Source organism: Aythya fuligula, chromosome 2 (genome assembly GCF_009819795.1).
Source record: "Aythya fuligula isolate bAytFul2 chromosome 2, bAytFul2.pri, whole genome shotgun sequence".
NCBI classification, from domain to species: Eukaryota; Metazoa; Chordata; class Aves; order Anseriformes; family Anatidae; genus Aythya; species Aythya fuligula.
In genome coordinates, this window is record NC_045560.1 from 57,686,199 (window position 1) to 57,708,480 (window position 22,282).

Sequence of the window (22,282 nt, forward strand, 5' to 3'; positions counted from 1 at the left end):
AAAAAAAAAAACCAACAACTAAAAAACACTGTCAAGTTCATATGTGGATCAGCTGTACTTTGAAACCTGCTTCATACTGCCCTTTCTCCTGTTCTCCCACGCAGCTTTGGCACTGCAAATTAAAAAAGCCTAAGGTACCTGTTTTGTTTTGTTTTTTTGATGTAGTCCTGGATCTGGGCCACAAAATACAGATCTAGTGTCTGACAAACACTGTCTTGCACTGGTCCAGTGGTTTGGGTCCAGAGACAGCATGGCTTTGAGCATCTGCCCAGAGGGAGAAGCCCACACTCTGCCTTGCACCCTGACCCCTGTCTGCTGTCTCTACGTGTCACCACATCCTGCAGCAGGTCGCGCACACCTTGGTGGCCACCAGCGAGATAATGAGCGTGAGGTGGGGCATCATTCTCCATCCACAGGCTCTGCTCTTGCCCAAGGATCCATCCCAGCAGCAGCCAGACAGGCTCGCAGAGTCTTCGTGCCCTGGCGGCAAGTGCTTTGCAGCGCTGCAGGCGAGAACGCGATGCGAGATGCCAGGCTGAATTGCTGGTAGTTTGAACAGGGGTAGTTTCCCATGGCAGGCAGTTTGATTGCTTCAGGGCACAGGTTACTGTGTTTATTGTTCCTGTTACTTGTGTACACTGTGGACTATGTTCTGCCCAATGTCCTTATCTCTGCAAGCTGGTGGATAGTGTGGGTGGGGACAGGTTTTGGGATAATAATGCCAGGCACGTGGCCTGTTGTACCCCTCTCCTCCTGTCATTCAGAGGGAATATTAAGGAAACCATTCTGCATGCAGCAGCTTGCAAAGTATCTAACTGTCTTTGTATTAGCACTGGAAATTAGAAAGGGAACAGTACCATGCTCCACAGGAGAATGGGTGTTATGCATTTTTGGGAGGCCTGAATTTAGAAGCGTTAACTTGTGCTGGCTTCAGACATCCTCTGGCTCTGGCACCACGTAGACCAAGCAGCAACCCATGTTTCTTCATGGTAAAACAAAGTGTGATGCCAACTCCTGTGAGTAATTCCTGTCTGCCTTCACATAGACTTCCTGTGAGCTGTTCATGGATGGTACCAGCAGCACTTAAAACTTGGGTAACACCTGAAATGTAGCTCCCTTGGCTCTTCCTGGTGTGATTCTCATTTGTAATGGGATGCAATGTGTGTATTGAAGGCACTTTTTGTCCTATCAAATTTCCCTGGATGACAGAGCAGCTGTGGGTGGGAAAGCAAAACACTCTTGTGTGTCCAAACTGGTTGTGTTACCCTGTTTCCCTCTTCTCTAAATGTAAAAAGCAGACTTAAGTGGGTCACAAATCCCAGAGAAAAGCCCATCCACTGAGTGGGCAGCTGGAAGTTCTTCCTCTGTATAAAGTTTCACTGCTTTTGTTTTTAATTTTTCTGCTTACACCCCAGAACTTAACTCAGTGGCTGTGCAAAATGGGTTTTGAGTTAGCACCTACTAGCGAACGGCACTGACTGCCTGGAAACCCTGCCTGTGGGCTGCCCCTGCCCCTTCCCTCTTCCCAGATCCTGTGTGCACAATTCAGAATACATGTTTAATTCTTTTTATTTTTCCTCTAATGCGTCTGGGGTGTGTGTGGGGGGTGTCTCTATATTGCAGCAGATTTCTGGCTTCTCTGCTCAGTGAGCCCCAGGATAGGGTTCAGGATGGCAGGCAGAGGTGAGCTTTGTCACGTTCTGTGATGCCTGCCTGGCCTTTCCTCAAGGGCTGAGCCCCAGCCCTGCGTGTCAGGAGGCTGACTGCATGGCAGAATGCCAAGTCCTGTAATAAATGATAAAAAATGAGCATTTTAGAAAAGTTTTTGCAACTTTTTTTTTTTTTTTTTTTTTTTTTACTTTGAACTATACCACTCAGAATTATAGGCAATTTTTAAAGACAGTAGGGCTCCTGCTTTGTTCTTGGGAATGCTCTTACTGTGCGATGCACAGGAGCACCTAGAGCTGAGATGGAGGAGCCACAGCAGCAGTGATGAAGGTATTGGAAGCTTGCCTTTCTTTGGGTGGGAGGGCTCCAGGATCTGATGGAAGAGTCTCCAGGCAATTCTGATATCTGGGACCTGCCTTGTGATTCACCTCTCCTCTCATGTCAGGAAGTTGGGTGGCTAAGAGAAAGCAGACTTATAACCTCATTACCATCACAGATGACTCTGCTACCTCATTTCCTTATAGGTGCCGTCAAGTGAAAGAACCATGAGCCACAGAAAGTGAAGTACACCCTAAAATGTGGCTGTGTGGCTGTCCTAATTTCTGCATAGGTTGGGGGAGGGGGCACAACTATTATTTTTTCATTCAGCATGGAGAACTACATGGTCTCCTTTCTTTTTTTACTATTATTTTTTTTTTTTTGGTGCTGTTCATAGCAGAGTTCTTATATGTGACTCCTGAAAATTGGCACTTCACTAGTGCCTAGCACTTTGTATTATCAAATATTGGCAGGGATCTGCTATTAGTGGTCACAGAGGAGATTAAACACCTCCTGAAAGTGGATAAATACAGGTAGACATTTTAATAAAGTGATAAGGCACAAGGCCTGCACATTAACAAACAATACCTCTGCTGTTAGTTATTAAATTTACCCTGAGTAAATTTACTCTGAGCATGTCACACCCCTGATTTTCAGTTTACAAATGGTCTTGGACTGCGTGGATAAAAATGCAAATCTTGCTTTTGAGGGTTGCTATATGATGATATCAAACAGCGGGAAGGGAATGCAGAGCTAATTCTGGGCTGGGCTTTGTTTTTCCAAAAAGAGACCTTTATTCTTTTGGCTTCTTCTCCTATGTTAAGGTGTATGTTGAGAGAGGTTAGGGGAGAGTAGAGTGGCCTTTTAGTTCAATGATTTCTCTCTACCTGTTATGAAGAGAACAGACTGCAGAAGGTATACATTTAAAGAAAAAAAGAGCTGGATCTCAGTGGTAAAATGCCGAGTGAAAAGATGAAATAAAAAGATCCCAGGACCAAGAAGCATGTAGAGAAAGCCTTGGACGTGTTAGCAACAGACTGACAGTGATTGATCACAAGGAAAATGGCCCTTGCCATTGATGATGGGAACCTTTGTCTTTGGAGACTTTGGGCTTTTTAGTACCATACTGCACCCTCATTTTGGAAGAGAGGTACTGTTAAAAACAAATAATGAAACAAGATTTGCAGGATGGTCATTTCTGCTTGCTTCTGAGATGCTGTTGTTCATTTGGCCTTCAGAGCAGCATATGTGATGACAAAGTTTATCCTTACTGCTGCATTCATTTCCCCACATGGTGCTGCCCAACTTTGATTGCTACCTGAGTAAATAATAAACTGCTGGACAGTTTACATTAAGGGCAAGTTAGTCTCTTTTTGGCTTACATGAGCATGGAACTCATGGATGCCTCTTTCTCCCTGCTCCCCTCGCGCACTGCGGATGCATGTCCCGATAATTGCATACACAGCCCTATATGATATCCCCTCTTTCTCCCAGCACTTAAATCAGGGCCTCAGAGCTCTGCAAAAATGAGAAGGATTTCACTTTGATGATGAAAACAGATGCTCTCACTTTCATCCAGGAGAGCACTTGGTGTCCCAGATGCCTTTGGTGGGGATAACAGCGGTCACTGTTAAGGCTGCGGAGTGCAGGAAGATGTGGCTGCCAAAGAAGCTGTTTTGACTGCAGCAGTGAAAACGTAATGCAAAAGTCATTAAGGAAGTGAGAGGGGAATTCAAGGCTGCTGCTCTCTTATAGGATAACATCTTATGGGAAGGGCCATTGAATCAAAATTGCAGACCAACCTTTTGTCTGAGTTAGGAGAAGGAAATTATTCTCCTTTCTGCCAAACCCCGCTGGATGGGCATATTCATGTTGAATCTCAGAGGGGTTTATAACACATGGTGGCAATAAGACTAGTGCACTCAGCCTCGTTTTTCTTCTTGCTTATAACTTGTTGAAGTATGGTGAATTTGGATTTAATTAAAGGGATTGTATTTAAGCCATCCTTACACAGTGCTGTCCATGTAACTCTGGAATAATTTTGTCCCAGTCAGTGGCATTACTTTTGTTTTGCCATGTATGTAATCGAGAGCAATATCTGATTGTCCTTGAGAAAGCCATTATATGCTAATTTAAAAGTAAGGCTGGAAGCTCAGTGGATTGTGGAGAATATTAATGCACATTGCACAAATCTCACAATTTTGCTTTATTAAGAGATAAGGTTAAGTTAATTCAGTTAACAAATAGAACTTTTTATTATGTAATTTTTCAACTCATTGGATTTCACAGATTTTCAGAAAGAACAAAATGAAAAGGTCTGATTCTGAAAGCCTGGGGCATGTGGTTCATTTTGTGCGCATTTATGAGCTTTCCTCCTCTTTCAGGGAGAGAAAGCCTTCAAATGTACATTTTTTCAGTCTCCATTTAACACAGCTTGATCCTACAGATAAGCCACTACTCAATGTTATGTTATCAATGTAGATAAGTTTGTGAAATCACAGATTTGGCAGGATGTTTTCACAAACATCCTCTAATGGGGGAAGCATCATCTAGGAAAAGTTATTGCAATTATTAAGGATTGCACTCAGTTTAGGATGTCTGCAATATCTGCTGAAACACCTACACCCCCCTAAGAACAATGTGAGTAAAACTTATTCTCTGTGCACTTATGGTATCACCTTAAAATCACTTTAACATTTTTATTTTGGCAGTAACCTGCCCTACTTTTGACACCATTAGTACAAAAGTTGGTTTTACCTCATTTTATTCCTTGCATTTTTTAGGTAGGGGGAGATGAGAGTATTAACCATACATGAGATGAGATTTAGCCCTATGGGTCTGTCCCAGGGACATGACAAAGGAGATAGAAGCCACCACCAACTTTGTTAGAGAAATTGTGGGAGAGTGCCAGCAAGAGGTTAGTAAAGGACGCAGAAGTTGTTGGTGCATGTGACTTACATTGCACTCCGGAAATGTTTTGTTACTTACTGCTCGGAAGCAGACTATAGGAAGAAAAAAAAAAAAAAAAAAAAAAAAAAAAAAACAAAAAAAAACTATCATCACAGTGGAAAGGAAAAAAAAAAAAACTATGAATTTTAAAATATTTCTACCTATCAGTCTTTAAAACAACTTTTTTCCCCCTGAAATGCATGTCTGTTAAATACCAGTATGGAAATAATACTTTTAATAAAGCCAATAACTATCAGAAAATTATGATTTTGATGTTCCACTTACCTACTACTGATTTGAAACAAGAAATAATTAAAGAACTACTGCATGTGGAAAAAGCGCCTTATTGCTCCCCCGACCTCTCTGCCCTTGCTTGAGACAACATTTGCATTTGGCTTACTGAATAAGTTTTGTTTTTCTGATAAATATTTGGTTTGTTTGGAAAAAAAAAAAAAAAAAGACAAAAAAAAAGACAAAAAAAAAAACAAACAAACAAAATTAAAACCATCAGGTTAATCGTGGTTAATAGTTAGCCAAACACTGACAGGTAAGTAAGCAGAGCTTTACAAACAAGGTATACAGAAGGCACTACTGGGTGTTTTCTGAGGTATATGAAGCTGATGTATCAGGTACAACTTACAGAGCCACAGTGACAGAAATGACTATCTGGGTTGTTTTGTTCTTTTTTTAAATCATATTTGCCCTTTAAAATTAACTTGGATTTAAAAGGCTAGCTTTCCTTACTTCTCTGTAAAGGGTGTGAGCATCAAAAAGTTGTATTAAGAAGGAAATGAATCAGAGGTTAATTCCACAGTAAATTTTGCCACCATGAAATGTGTTACACAGTACTGGAGACACACAGGATGTCTGGGTGAACAGTAAATGGTACGTGGCCAGGACAGTATCTATATGAAAGTAATTCTTGATGGAATTTCAGTGACTTTAAATCCTCACTGTGAGAAATGTGTTAAACTCTAGTTTTCCCAACACTTCCCAGTCACAGCATAGTTGGGTCAAATTCCTATTTTAATTTAGGAGTAATACATATTTCATTAAAAACACACACACAACAATTTAATATATCATCAAGCAATCATAATTATAAATGTCTACACAATAAAATGAGGTCCCCACATTTTCAAGGACTAAAAAAAGCAACACTGCCATAGAACCATTATTCAGCTTTTGAGACCATGCAGAGCTTATGTAAGCATTTCAAAGGAGAGGAAAAATCAAAGGTGATAAAGTAAATGGAAAATTAGTCAAAAGGCTCAATTGCATTACCAAAGATCAGTCCTACCAGGCAGTTTTTCTTGTTGTTGTTTTTTGTTGTTGTTGTTGTTTGTTTTATTTTAGGGAGATAATTACTTGTACTTCAGTAACTCCTGTAAATTAATACAACAGTGGAAGTTACTATTTATCTTGAAGGAGGTGAAGTTTAGCATAAAAGTTTAAACTTGGATAAATAGCTGGTTAAAGAGGACACAACAGATTGTATCAGGAGAGGTTTAGAAATAGGTGTCTACTAGATATCCTTAAGAATTGTTCTTGGGACATGTCTAATTATCTTCATTAAGGATCTTGGCATAGGACATAAGTTTGTTCCACTAAGGTTTCACAATGGAGAGCTGAGATATTGAGAAGGAAGAGAGTCTGGGTAGAATTTAAGTAGAACTGGAGGATGCTAAGAAGTGGGACAGAAGTTAGATAAAATTGTACATACTAAGTCCGCTTTAAGCAGGAGGGAAAATAAGTTTGAAAAAATAGATAAGGATCCACTGTGCAGAAGATACCATTAGGGATAAAGCATTAATATCAATTGCAATGGACTGCTAAGTCCTCTCCAGGAATACTGTCCACACTTCTGGTCCCTCACTCAAAGGAAGATGGATGTTAACTGGAAGGGATATAATAAGAGGAAAACAAGGGAAAATACACTATTTTCTGAGAGAGGGCTAAAGAAGTCTGGCTAGTTGAATAAATTGAATGAATCTGCAACTCGAAATAAGCATTGGAAAATAAAATACTAGACCAGGGAGAGAGCTATTTTAACACAAAGGACATTGTGCAATTTATACAATTTATACTGTATATTTACAGTATGGTTTGACTTAATACTTATTTGTCGTAAGGCCTGCATGATGGTAGGTGACCTCTTCCTCTATCTTCAGCACTTTGCATAATCTCCCTGCCACGGTCAGTTTTGCCCTTTCTGGAGGGGAAATACCTCGTTAGCTGCTCATGACCAGTTAGAGTACACGTTCACTAAGGCACCCTTTGCTAATGTAATGTGGTTAGAGGAAGTGTCAATTTTTAAAATGCCTTGTGACTGAATCACTTTGAGAAATACCTTTGAGTCTTCAGGAATATTTGTAAGATTGTGAAATCTAAGTATTTCCTGCAATTAAAAGGCACCGAACCTCTCAGAAAACATATGTTATATGTCAAAGACATATCATAATCTTACACTGTAACTTTGACCTTTTAGCCCTCTTGAGCAAGAGATTCCCAGGCTATTAAATTGTCTTTATTGCTGTCATATATTTGCAGCATGTCTTCAGTAGTAAATATCTAATCTCTTAACAAAACTAAAGAAAATTATGTGTTTTTCTCAAAAAAAAAAAAAAAATCTATTTTCTTTTTTCATAATCAAGACAGAAGCATGACCCTAGAGGAAAAAAACTGACTGAGGAATTCGTGCTTTGCTTTGAAGTATGATATTGTATTATAGAGGATAAAGAATGTTTTAAAATCACTGATAAATATACTGACTACTTTTGTTTCTGTATGTACAGTCACATATGAGTGCTAAGAAATAACTACTGCACTTTCTAACTCAGGCATTTGTCTTAGAAGAACATAAAAAAAGTAACTGTGATATTCCACCCCTCCCACCCTTTGCCCTTTCAAGCAACTGTTGAACAAGGAAAGAAGCTTTTCATGTCATAGCAAGGAAATAGCTACAGTGTCTGGGTTATGTGATGATAAACTCCAGTGGAAACTGAGACAGCCTTGGGTTTTGCTCACAGCCATGTATATGTTAGTATCACATATAGCTATAAAATATATGGAGTCTGTGTTCTTCTGTCTGAAACTGTTTCAGAGCACTTTCTAGAACGTTGTGCCTTCAGCATCAGGATTTTCATTTTACACTTAGAGCCACGTTTATGCATCTGATCTGGAACTTTAACTGCTCAGTATAAATTACAGCTGATGACATATATTCACTAAAAATAAGAAAAGAAGAAATGACAGCAGCTCTGTGGAGAGACTCATAAATGCGTAGATGACTGGGAGTGTTTGCTTCTTAAGGGGTCTGTGCATTAGCACTTGAGGCTTCATGGGAAACCAGGAGTGCTGCTTTCCTGCACGCAGGGTTTCCTATTGCATGAGCTGCTTGTCTCCCAAAACCAGGCTGTTGGGTGCTGTCAGGGAAGTAAGATTTTGCACATTCAGAATATTTTTGCTTCTTTATGTGGGTCAGGACATGAAGCTTCATGTTAGGAGAAGGAGGCAGGATTAGAATATAGTTACTGCAGTATTCCCTTTTTGGCACTGGGTTATTAGGGTTAGACAGAAACTGTTTTCCCCTTAAGAACAGCAGTCTTGCTTAAGAGGGGAAAAAAAAAAAAAAAAAAAAAAAGTAAATATCTATATATAAAAATCTCACATTATGTATTTATACATACATACATATATATATATATGTGTGTGTCTATAAATAAATGTCACAATAAATGTTGTGTCTTCTGCAGGATGCAAGGTCTGGATCCTGCATTGTGAAGCTGTCAGCCATGTATCAAATTTTCTAGGACAAAAGAGTGCAAATAGGCTGCTCACCTATTGCTGATTCCCACTCTTGCAAACTGAAGTCACCTTCCCTCTGCAGTCTGTTCACACATATGCTTCCTTAACAACAAAATACACTAAAGATCATTTAGCAAAGATTAAGTGCCAAGCAATACCTTTTTGACAATACAACATGCTTTCTCTCTGGCCAACTTCACTCCACAGGAGCAGAGGCACGGTGGCGGTAGCGGCACTGTCAGAGTGCATCAGTGGTAGCTGGTATATTCTCTTATTCTATGAAATTAGAATTTAAACTTGTCTTCTAAGCCCAAGAATTGTGAGTTTAGTCTCCCTTTTAAGAAAGACTTGCATACACAAGGAAGCCACCTAAACATATACTATATAAAATATATAGTATATCTGTATGTACGTGTGTATGCTATGTGGGGGGCAGAGCAGGGAGGCAGTAGGAAGGAGTTGCTTTAAAGGAGTTCATGGTACTTTTGGTGTGGGATTATGCATACCAGTGTTTTCCAGCTTTGCTCAGTATGCAGGCACCTTCAGTATTTTTAGGGGAGATGGGGCATAGACCTGTGACTGGTGAGTGTAAACTCTCTTTCCTTATTTACCTTTCATGGACATGAAAATAGACCAGGTATTCCCAGAGAGATGCAGAGCACAGGTTGAAAGTCACTGGTGCGTATGATAAGTGGTGAGGAAGCACTTTAAGTGGTGACTTGGAATGTATGAGATGATAATACACTTTTAAAATAACAATAACAGAGACCTAGTAACATCCCTCTGCTAAAATACAAACAAAAAAGTAAGTTTCTAGTGCTATGTTTGAGATGCATGAATTTATTCATTGCTTTTGAAATCCCATTTCCTTTTTGTAAGTTTCAGTTCTGTGGTATAGATCCCCAAAGATCTGGGTAAGATTGCTTCCTTCTGAGAATGCGAGCTCAGTCTTTAGGTTTTGGACAGCTGGTATCTTGCTGTGTCCCAGTATCCTGCAGCATGTCAGTCACATCATGTGAGCTGCAGTTGCACAGGTTGTGGAGCTCCTCTGGGCCACTGTCAGCTTCAATGCATGGAGGAAAAAGCAACAGCCTAAAAACCACACTGGATTTACTGTTGGACCTACATTCTCCATTCTGGGCTGTGTTAGTAGCATGTTTTTGGAATAGATACACATAGATGGAGCTTCTTCCCCTGAGGATAAATAGTATTGGCGTTTATTGGAGGAGTCCAACAGAGTATAGCAGAAACTTTCCATAGACTGCTTTGAGACTTTTAGTGGAAACTTATTTTGGCGAAGCTCTGAAAGTATTCAATAACTTTTGTTATGAGATCCAAAAGCTAAAATACAAAATCCTTCTTTTAGGGGCAGCCTCGTAAAAGCAAACCCAGTGACAGCAGAGACATGTCCCATAGCTGTATAACGTACTCAGATCACAAGCTAGATTTTCCCATGGGCTTTCTCAACTCTTGTACAAGAACATTTGGGGGAGATTTTAAGCTGAGTGAGGATATAATGCATTAATGCATCCACCAGCAGCTGTTTTATGTCCATTCTAAGCCCACCATTCTTTTTTTTTTTTTTTTTTTTTTTTTTTTTTTTTTTTTTACCACTATTATTTTTAAGGCTCCATTGCCTTCTGCTTAATAATGAGGAGACAACTTCAAGGTAGTGAGACTAAGTGAAGTCATTCTGAAGTGAAACAGCCTCTTAAAATGGCCTAATGCAGCATTGATACCAACACTGTAATTTGGTGTTTGGGGCAAACATTCTGCTCTCATTACTTCAGGAAGTTCCTTTTGTGAAGGCATTGCAGGTTTGGAAACTCTATTTTTCAGCTGTTTATCTTCCATCCTTGCTTGGGTAACACTGATCCATCTTAAAGAGAAAAGTTTCAAAAGCAAGTTCTGATTTCTGAAGTCCACCTCCCACTGGTGTGAAGTATGATTTGCATGCAGATCTCCTATTCCTACTTTGCAGAATCCCCTAAATGCTTTGTCATTTAGGTTTTGTAATGCAGACCTTTACTTCTCACTTTGGGAAGTGGGTTGTTTTGCTCTATTTTAGGAGACAGGCCATGCAGTACCGTGTAGCACCATATTCTCACATTCTGCACTATAAAGTACTTTATTTCCTACTCCGTGGAAGAAATAGCTGGCTTTGTTTAGAATGGGTATTTGTTTCCAAGTTTGTGTAGGGGTGAATGCCAGGGCAAGTGAAAAACAGAATATTTCTCATGAGAAGCACTTCTTGATAAAAGAAAACTAAACTGAGAGGATTTGGGTGAAAAGCACATGTGTATTGAAGCTGGTGATACAATTCCCACTGATTTAAGCAAGACCACCATTTCTCTCCAGCTTTTCTGGAGAAGCTGACAAGACTGGGAAGCAAACGGACCTGATTTGCTTCTTGCCTTTGCTAATGTTAGTCAGGAATGACACAGACACCCGTCATTACTCCGGAGGAGCTCCAGGTTTAATTACGGCTGAGCCTGCACTGGAGCTGGGGTGTGGGGTGTGAGGTGACCTCTGAAGCTCCTGCTGTGTTTCTAATCTTTCTGTTTTCCGGTTTCCATCTCTTCATTTGCAGCTCCCTCTTCACTGTTCTCCTCCCACTTGCTCAAATAACTTTGAAATCTGTTCACTGGTTGTAAAGAGGCATTTGCTTCGGCTCCTGTAATGTACCGGGGGTCCCGTCTGCATATCTACAGCACAAAGCCGCTCTGTTCTCGGGGCTGGTAGCATCTCATTGCTCGCAGCTAGGTGATTTAATGCTGGGCTCACAAGGGCTGCTCCAGTCCTCCCATGAAAGGGTAGATACTGGAAGACTGGCAAAAGCATCAAAGGCGGCCAAGCAGACCTACAGCTTTAAAAACTTGCTAGGTGTCATTTTGCCAAGATAAGGCGGCTCTGGTTTTAGTAAGACTTATCAGAAGTTACTTAATGCAGGGAGCAGCTCTGCAATGGAGTGGGAGAGTTCATAGTGTGATGTGTCTATTTGCTCAGAAGGCAACTGTTTTGTAATTTTGGAAACTTTCTGAGATGCAGTGGCCAAAGACAAATCCCTCGGAAGTTAATGTTGCATCATGGAAAAATGAAATTTCTTTTTTTTTTTTTTTTAACAGTCATTCATAAGTGCCTACCATGCATTTTTTTTTTCTTGTATTTTAACACTCAGTAAAAGTCCTTATATGCTTCAAGTGTGCAAATCCTTAGAACAGTGGATTTCAAAAATTAGTGCCTGCCTTTACTCTCTTCACAGCTTGCTACCCCAGTGATTCTTTTTTTCTTTGAACTGCCACACAAGAGGCAGTCTGGGAAAAAATGTAGCACCTCCACACAGTGTGCCAGAAAAATGCCAAAACGTGATTTTTTAGTTACCCTTATAAAGCAACTTCTCAGAACAAAGCGTCAGAGGCAAGGAGATGCTGGGTCCATCTTCCTGCCACAGTGCACGCTGGTGGTGTTCCCTGCTCCTCACACAGCAGCTCCCCTCTGTTTTCCTCTAGACCATCTCTAGAAAAGAAAAACAAAACAAAACAAACATACAAAGTACACATACAAAGCAAAAAACCTCCAGCCATCCAAATACCTGAGTGCAATCTTTTGCAGGGCAAACATCTCAGGAACAGTGCAGCAGGTGGGAGCAGGAGTGAATTAGATCAGGTTTACAGTGAAGCTTTCATGTCTCTACACGCATTTTGCTGCACTAGTAAAAAGTTTATTTTTTTTTTCCCCTCAAGACATCTTTGGCACAGATAAGCACAGTGCAACTGACTTCTACCGATAACATTTTTACACTCTGTGCTGTAACTTACATTGTAGCTAATGTAACAGCTTTCCATATAAAAGGGGACATTTACTCCCTTTTCATTGAACCGATGCAGCAGTTTCTTTCTGGCATGTTTTTTTCTCTATGGCATTTATGTAAGGGTGATTTTATTTTATTTTTTTATTTTTTTAATCTTTATCTGCATGTTGTCAACTGAATTTTCATATTTGCAAGTAGCTTTTTATGTGCGTGTGTTAGAAAAGTGCATGGGGTTTTGTCTACCTGACTCTGTGGAAATGGTCCATGAGGAACACAAAAGCAGCATTGTTCTTCAAACCATGGGGACAGGCAAGTTGCAGAATCAAATTTAGCAGCTGCATTTGGCCTCTTAATAGTTGGAGACCACTCACATCTAAGCAGCATCTAAACAAATTCTGCTTATATTTGAATTAATAATTTGACCCAAAAAATGGTACTAGATGATGTATCTACTTTTGACGTATCTACATTTTAATCCTTTTCAAAAAAAGAAAATAATTCCATTGACCCATTTGTTAATGTTTATTTTATTAGTGTTTTCAAAGACAAAAGATAAATAAGGGTCCTCAAAAGTCTTCCGCGGTTTTATAGCCTTTTGTACATATGGCCCTCAGAATACTTCACGTAGGAGCTGCAATGTTTCTCTTATAAAGATGGAAAGAAAGAAGCAGAGAGAAGTGGGAAAACTATTTTGGCAAGGTCCGATAGAAATAAAACCCGTGTCTGTGCCCTATTCTACAACCCATCAAAACAAAAGATTAACTACATCGTCTCATTTTCTGTGACCTTGGCAAATGTGCATTATGAAGGCAGAGCTCTGAGAGCATTAGCAGAGGTTTATCTAGTATAACATTGTACTTCTGGAGTTCAGATTGCAGTTTCTGGGCTCAGTACTAAGCCACTGAGCAGTTTCTTTGCTGAAGAGGGTGAAGGAGCATGTGGAAGGCTGGATGTGGTTGAGCTCAGTCTGCATGGCAGAGGCTAAGCATGCAAATCAAGAGATGGAGAGGGAACTTTTTCAGAGTGTGAACAGCCTGTAACGTATCGTACCGTGCATTTCAAGTATATTTTAAAATGTTCAAACTTGTTTACATTTCTTCACAGAACTGAAATCTGGCATTAAATGCAGCTGAGATTTTGTCTTGCTAAATAAGGCCAACTCTAAAAGCAGTGCACTTGCTGTAACATGCAACATTTATAGTAGCAACGACCAAATTCAATGTTTTTTCTTCCCAGACTTTTGAAGATAAATTGGTCTCCATCTTCAAAACTTACCCAGGTGCTGTTAAATCACTTTGTGGCTTTTCAGCTTTGCTTTCAAAACTTAATTGTAGCTCTCCTCCTTCCAGAAAAAAAAAAAAAAAAGAAAGAAAAAAAAAAAAAAAAAAAGGCGGTAAGACTATTTACCTCATTTATTGAATTTCACACAGTTAAATTAAGTGAAATAAGAGCTTGATTCAGATCCCATTGATTTCAAGAGCAGTCTCTCCACTGACTTTTAGTCAGGGTTTAACCAAAGATCAGAAGATGATCCAATGCTCATTTACATTTAATATTCTCTTCAACCATTCCTTTTAAACTTAAATATTATTGTAGGCTTTTGAAACCCAGCGGCATGTATTAACTTGCTTGTGTGTCAACATGTACAAATATCCAAATTTCTGCTGGAAGCCCTAATGTAAGCGTTAACTATAACATTCATTCCCATGGATACAACCTTTTAAAGTTATCAGCTTTTACTTGTTCTTTTTAGTTGTTTGACAGAGCCTGCTCACTATGTTAGTACAGATAACTTAACAGTACCTTTAGTGTTTGAAGCAGCAAACATTGTTTATCTTGCTCCTGTCTTGTTTTAGTCTCACTCCAGGAGGCAATCTCATTCCTAAGAGACAAGATATCTCCCAGGGACTTTTGGGGCATAAAACTCTCTTTCTGTAACTTTCCTGTTTGAATCTGTGTGAGACTGGGATTTGCAAAGTTACTTCCTTTAGAGCAGCTTCAGTGCAAGCATAGTGCATTGAAGCAGCTACACAGGCCCAGAGGCTTGATCCAACATACGCTGTGGTTGCTGGCAGCACTTGCCATGGCTTCAGTGGGCAGATTTGTGCAAGGAAGTGGTTATCATGGAGAGTGGGCATGCATGGTTCAAGGTGGAGAGCAACACTTGGATGGTTGCTGTTGTTCTCCAAATCTATTACAGTCTCTAGAGATGTCAGTCTAGTAGCCTTGGAGAGTTACATATGTGCATATATATATATATATATATGCTTGTGTGTGTATGCATATATATATATACTTATTGGTTAAAAATTGAGAATGTGTTGCATTTGTAATAGCAAACTTTTAGTCTTCTACTTGGAATCAGTTGTGATGGGTTTCTCATACCCTTCATGAGGCTGTGTATGAGTGCTCACATAGAATTTAAGTCTCAAGGAATTCAGAAGTACATCTGTGAGCACCACAGCTTGTTTCAACATAAGACTTGATTTAATATAAATCAAGGAAAACGTGCAATTTCTTTTCATTGGAAAGCAAAAATGAAAATAAGCAATTGCAGTGTCCTAAGAAACCCCACATGGTAAAATGTTCACAGCATCATTTCACGCTTTTAAATCCTGTTTCTGAAGTTTTAACTCATTTTGAAACTATTTTAAACAATCCAGTGCTGATGTAACTAGAAACTGGTCCCACATTTTCATGGGCACACATCTTCTGTCTCTTTTTATTGTGCTATAAAATCCTGCTGTTTCGTAGACATTGCCAGAACAAACGACAACAAAGACTGCATTTTCTCAGATCACAGGGTACAAGTTCATGTATCTGTCATCCTCTTGTTTTCCCCAAAATCCTGGTGTAGATCTTGAGAGGCCACGCCCATGCCATGCACGTCTCCCAGGATTAAAGGCTTGTTGAGCCATCTTAGAGGTCTTCTGTCTCCTTGCTGCTGCTCTCTGCACAGCCTTTTTACAACCCTTGCAGCAATACAGTAACACAAAATGAAGCGTGGATGCTGAGAACAGTTGCAGTTCTCTGAGACGTCTACCAAGGCTGAACTTTGCATGAGTGGTGCTGCACAACAGCCCTTCCCTGCTCCATGGATCTGGAAGTACTTCCACCCAGTGTTACCAGATACACTGCCAGCACTGCCTTTCCCCCGATTTCCTACACAGTTGTTTCCAGTGTTGTTATACTCTTTGTGGTGCTTGGTGTTGCTTCGCCATGTTGTATGTACACTGTGAGACGTGCAAGCTGTGGCTGGCGTGTTTCAACTTGAAGAGTTTTGTGCCTTCGAGCATGCATGTTCAATTGCACCGCTCTGCATAGGGAACCGCAGGCCTAAAACCAGCAAGCTATAACACGAACTCATCGCTTTTCACATCACGTTCTGGATAGATTTGTAGGGCCAGGCTCATCACCATGCTCCACAGAGCTCACACAGAGAAACTTCAGGGGGTGGGGACTTAAAATCCAACATCGATTTTAAATAATGCATGAAGTGTGGCCTGAGTTTCTACAGAGGGGGTTGGGGCAGGGAAAGAAGCTGTGTGTTTTTCTGTACAAAATTAATAACTGGTGGGTATAAACCATATAAACTATTTGTAATCATTTGTGTGTATATGTGTTTGCACAGTTGTCGATAAATATGAAGCTTCCTTGTTATTGTGTGTTGCTCACTAACAAATTATAGGAACAGCTCGTTTGTTGAGTTAACTGGTGATGGCACTTGTAATAGACCAAAAGCCTTTATTTTCCCCTCCATGCACAAGCCAAGTCTTGGGCAGACAGGACAGCACAGCTCACCAGCCTGGGAAACCCACCTTGGAGAAGGGTTGAAGCCAGGATGGACCTTCCCGCCACCGCTGGAAGATGCTTTGCTAGAACAGGAGAGCCCTCTAGTGCAGAGGCTGCTCCTGTCGGCGTGCCAGGGCATGGCTGGCAATCAATGCCGGCTGCAGGTCTCCCCCTGCTCCGTATTTTCCTGCTGATGCATCCAGTGTCTGTGGCTTTCTGTTGCATCAAGCCATGTGCTGGTCACCTGTTATTATCCCAAAGTCCTTCTCAGGGAGGTTACATGCCTTGTCCCTATTTTCAATCTACTACATGTTCTGCAGGCTTTGATGTGAGACCTTGCCTTTGGCTATATTTCAAATAAATGTTGTTCAGAGAGCTCATTTTCCTAAATTATACAAATCAGCCTGCGCAGGTCACCTGTCTCTCTTTATTGTTTAGAACCCCAAAGATGTTTGTGTCATCTTCAGACATTGTCAGCAGTGATTTCCTACAGACCTCTGACAAACCCATCTGAAGAAAACTGATATGAAACCAAGTACCTTTCAGGACCCTGATAGAAACACCTCCTCAAAAAAAATGTGATCTATTATTCACATTATTGAATTTGAGCTTTTTACAGAAAAGCTTGTTTTTGTGCTTTATCCCTCCTTCAGACTCTGGACTAGCCTACGGTGTAAATTTAGTTGCTCCAAATTTGCACCAGTTTCATTGGGAGAAGAAGTTAATCCAACATCCAGTTCTCACTGAAGCCAGAGGAAAGACTGATTTCAGCACATCCTGATCTTGCCTTAATCTGTAGATGGTGAATTGAATAATGACAACAGAGAAGAAAAACAAAAATATCAGCAAGTAGTATTGGGCAGGGGGGTGGGGGAGAGAACACTTAGGGAATTCATAAGGCAGAATCTCTTATTGTCAGAAATGTTCCGATTTTGAAGAAATCTGCTTCATTCAGGAGCAAGCTGTTTTTTGTATTATTTATTCTTTCGGGTGAAGACACCAGCAATCAGGCCAACTGGCTGTAGAACTGCCTCTGTCCCTACAATTTAGGAATGTGGCTTTTACCATTGAAGGGCAGGTTTTGACTCCTAATGGGAGCAGGAGAAACTTAAACTTAGATTTAGCTGGAAAAGTTACTGTCATCAAGTAAATACAAATAAGAAACCATCTGGGAAAGCTTTCCGTTAGGGCATATTCTTTTTCTTCACTATGGCATTTGTTTTGGGTCACTTTTACAATTAGTTTCCATCTAAGTATTTTTAAGACCTCTTGTCATTGTTTTTTTTTCCCAGTGTGTCTAAAAATCTGGATTAATCTCAGTAGTTGCATTACTCTAAACCACACTTCTGGGCAGGGACTTAGAACAGCCACACAGGGCTGTTTTTCACAATGTTTCAAATTAACATATTTGAATATGTGCAAAATAATAATTTATCTTTTGTGGCAACTTTTCCAGTGCCCAAATGCTGATGACATTAAGCTGAAACTGGTCTTTTTAGGTGTTGCATGCATTTGTAACCACTCTTCTCAAGGGAAAACATCTGCCAGCACTTGAGCACTATTTGTATTCCTCACTTCTTTCCTTTCCTTTCCTTTCCTTTCCTTTCCTTTCCTTTCCTTTCCTTTCCTTTCCTTTCCTTTCCTTTCCTTTCCTTTCCTTTCCTTTCCTTTCCTTTCCTTTCCTTTCCTTTCCTTTCCTTTCCTTTCCTTTCCTTTCCTTTCCTTTCCTTTCCTTTCCTTTCCTTTCCTTTCCTTTCCTTTCCTTTCCTTTCCTTTCCTTTCCTTTCCTTTCCTTTCCTTTCCTTTCCTTTTTGTAACTTCCCACAGCATGTTACAGCAGCTTTGTTTTTCTTTTTGCGTCATGTGGACTTTCCTCCCTCTTGAACTTCTTACTCAATATGCAAAATACACTCGAAACCTGGTAATACAGAAATTTTTCCACCACATCTCTCTCTAGTGTTAAGGAACTGGCTAATAAGTGAAGTGCTACTATTTAAATTGCTAATCACATATAACAAAATGTCATTTTCTTTTTGAACATCTGACATTTCACCCCTGTTTTCTTTACAGAAAACATTCTATGGTTCTATCAGAAATTGTTATTCATCGTGGCAGATGTTCTCTCTGCTCTAGTGCTGCCTCATAATCTGAAATGCCACTATCTTGATTGTTTGATAGTGCTAGCTACACTTCCCTGGTTTCCACGGCAGTCCAGAGGGCTTTTGTGGCTCCCAGGGAGGAGCGTGGATACGCAGGGCATGGCCAGGATCCCCCCATGCCTTGTGCAGGGCTGACTGGGATGGTTTGAGGGCAGGTTTTTGGGACAGTTTATGGTGAACACAGCTGTACACATAACTGGATACCCCACAGCTCCCTCGCAAGCTCCTTCCAGGGCTGTGGAGGTGCAGCTGTTGAAGTGAATTGGTGGCAGGCAGCTCTGATGTTGGGAGACCAACAGCCATTCTCTCTCCTGGCCTTCAGAGGCATCTGTGCATCAGGAGCAAATGCTCTTGCAGGTACTGCTCTTCCAAAAAATGCCAAAATGAATCAAAAATGAACTTACCACAAGCAACAAGAGATTAAAATTTATAAATGTGCTTGCAGAATAACCAGAGAATCTCTTCTTTGTGGGTTTTGCACTATTGTCAGTAATGGCTGGAAAACATGTGGGTAAGGTATATAAATGTGTTATGCCAGGTAGTATAGAGCCACAGGTGATGTCTGAAGCATGGAAATGGACTTGGGTGTCTCGGAAATTGCCTTGTTATTATTTTGATATGTATGTCAGAGCAGCGTGGGGGGGATAGCACAGGCAAAACATGGACAGAGACAGATGATGATTTGGGGATTGGTGGTAATTTTGTTTCAAAGCTTTCTCCAGGGTTTTGTAAACTCTGGGACAAATATGCGTGACAGGATTGGTACTTCAGTAATCAGAGATTTTCTGGGGAGAAGATCAAAACAGATTTCACAGGGCAATTGCTGCAAGGACCAGTTTGGTTAATATGAGTTAGAATGGATTTGGGACAATACAGTTGCTTAGCATTATAATGGGATGGGTGCATTCTATTACCCCTAAAATCACTTGTGGAGAAATGTAATTTAGGAAATGCTTTGGTTTCGCCCCAGTTCTTAGCACAACAGTGTGCTCAGCAGAAACCAGCAACCTTCCCCACAGTTTTAAACAATGAAAAGGCAGAGGGCTGCAGAGGTTGAACCAGGTTGCATCACCTAGGAATGCTACTTCACAGCCCAGTTGGGGTACAGAAGGGGAGCAAGCATTTCTTTTAGGCTATCTGTTGAGGTAATACTGTAACTGATTCTACACCAACATTACTCAGGTATTTAGGAAGCACAACAGGTGCTAAGAGCAACACCCCATGGAAATGAAATGCTGCGCTGTGGTGGGTCGCACTGCTGCCCCACAGGGTAAGCCTGCAGGCATCTGGGGCAGCCCTGTTCCCTGTGCTGCTGCAGACAGTGGGAAGAATACTCATTGTCAAAAATTTCCACATGGCTGTATTTTTCTTAAATTAACACAACAGATAAGAGCAAAGTTTGCATCCTACAGAGATCATCCCATGCTGATGTTCAGATCTGGATCTTAGCTTTCTGTTGGCTGGGGACAATCTCACCATGAATTATGATCAGGAAACATTTTTTTTTTTTTTTTTTTTTTTTTCCCCCACACACTCCCTTTTATCTAAAATGTACTGGAGCCATGTCTAACCGCCCACATGGGGCATATATTATGTGAGATATACTACCACAGTACCCAGCGGTACCATGGAAGAATCCATTCCCACCACTGACTTCTAAAACTGCAGAAAACTACAGAGTGCTGGTTCTGTTACCCATTAAAACAAAAGTATGTAATGAATGCAACTGGCATCAAAATCAGTGGAGAGCAAATACATAAAGCTTAACAGAGTTTAAATCATAATATGATTTGTCCATCCACTCATGAATGCATGCCCTGCTTTAAACTCTGCAGAGACAGGCCAGTGCTGCACTGTGTGTGACAGAGTACTTCTATTGCTTGTGTGGCCAGAGTAGATGCAGCTTGGCATAGGCCAGAGAAGATGACCTGCTACTATTACCTGAAATATGCAATCTCAGTCTACATTGCCTACTTCTGAAGATTACACTACAATTTGTTGGTGTTGTTTTTTTCCCCTCTGGCCAGAATGGTGTTCATGCTAGTATTATTTCCAGATAATTATAGCATGTATCTTCTCAGAACAGTTTCCATAAGCAAAGAAATTGCAGAAATAGTATTATTCATCACATATAAGCATGCCATTTTCTTTTCTTTCAAAACCTTTTATTTGGAAAATTATTCAATACCTTTGCCTGAGTTCAGTAACAGTGTCTAGGTTGTTTTGTTTGATTTTGGTTCTATTTGCTCAGCATATCGTGCTTATGACCCAGGTTCTCATTTGGTAAATATTGCTGTAACTGAGTTCACTTTTTTGATGTACTTAAATCTTTTTGCAATAAATAAGGACTTGACCCTCTATCTCTCTGAGCAAATAAAACATTGTGTGTTAGGGGGGGAGCTGCTCTAGGGTGGTCAGAAAGCTCCTGGCCATATAATGTTGCGATCTTAACAGAAGCAACCTATTTACTTTTGATCTTAAGAAATGTTATTCCTACATCTTCTGTTTACTGCATAGAGGACATGATGTGCCTGATGGAGGGTATGTGTTTTGGCATGTGGCTTAAGACACCTTTGGTAGAAAGCCATCAAAACTGACTTTACTCATAGGAAAAGGGAAGAAAGGTCCTGGTGGACTGACCCAAAGCCTTGTCAGAGCTTGTTACGTCTGGGTTTTCCTCTGCAGCTTCACACACTGGTGAGCTTCTTCTGGCTACCTGCTCCTTCTTCTCATTGTCAGGGCTGTTTCTAATATAGGAGTTCATGGTGCACCACAGTGACCCAAATGGATAAGGTTTCTTGAGCTAAAAATACCTTCTGGCCAGATCTGTTTATTGTTCTGCATTGTTTGGAGTTTGGATCAGCTCTTTGGCATGGTTCACTGAGCAGCCCCGTGAGAGAGGGAGAAGGAGAAGCATGTGTGCAACCATGCCCTCAGCCTGCTGCATCAGCCCCAAGTTAGAAAGCAGTGAAAAAGAGTATGTTTATCAGGATGGCTGACCCAAGTTCAGAGTGCCAGCACTTCTGTGATCCTAAGGGAAGCAGATCTGAGTGCATGCTGTTTCTCCTGGAGCTCATTTCAGTGGCCTGGCTTGTCTGGCTGCACAGTCCAGCTGGTGCCAGAGCTGCACAGAGTTGAAGGTAGGCATGAGTGGTCTCGAGGACAAAGCCAGGGCTCCTCCTTCTGCCTATCCTTGGGTTCAAGCTGTAACATAAAAACTGCAGCTTCTGCACAGAACCTGTCTTGAGCTTTGTGCTCTATCCCTGATCCGTGTTTTCACCTTGGAGGATAATACCGCTCAAAATCCCAGAAGACCTCTGGGAGGACTCTTTGACTTTTCCAGCCAGTGCAAAGCCTCTTCACTGCCATCCCCAACAGCAATGCCTTTTCCAGAGCAGACCTGTATATGACAAGGTTTCTAACGTTCTGCCTTCAAAATGTGGCCACTCCACAGAATAAGACCTCTCCTGTGACTCTGGTTGATAATTAGTGGTCGTAATACTCAGGAGTATAAATGCAGATTTTAAGCATGAACACTCTGGAGCAGTTAACTTGGAAAATGGAGCAGAAAATCCTGCTTAAGAATTTCTCATCCATTACAGAAATTTGAGACATATATAAAAGGGTCATTTTCTACACTTGATGCTCATGTAGTAACAAGCGACTTAAATGGTGTAATCACAGTCCTTGTTAAACTGTCCCCATTTACTAACAGTTGCCACTCTGATCCTGAGTGCTGTGATGTTTATGTAGACATATAAAGAGAAATAATGGAAGA

The 22,282-nt window shown here is 40.7% G+C and overlaps 1 protein-coding gene across 1 annotated transcript in view; it reads left to right on the forward strand.

Annotated features, from left to right (window-relative positions):
* Positions 1–22,282, forward strand: part of EGFR (epidermal growth factor receptor) — a 155,190-nt gene that overhangs the window by 86,978 nt on the left and 45,930 nt on the right.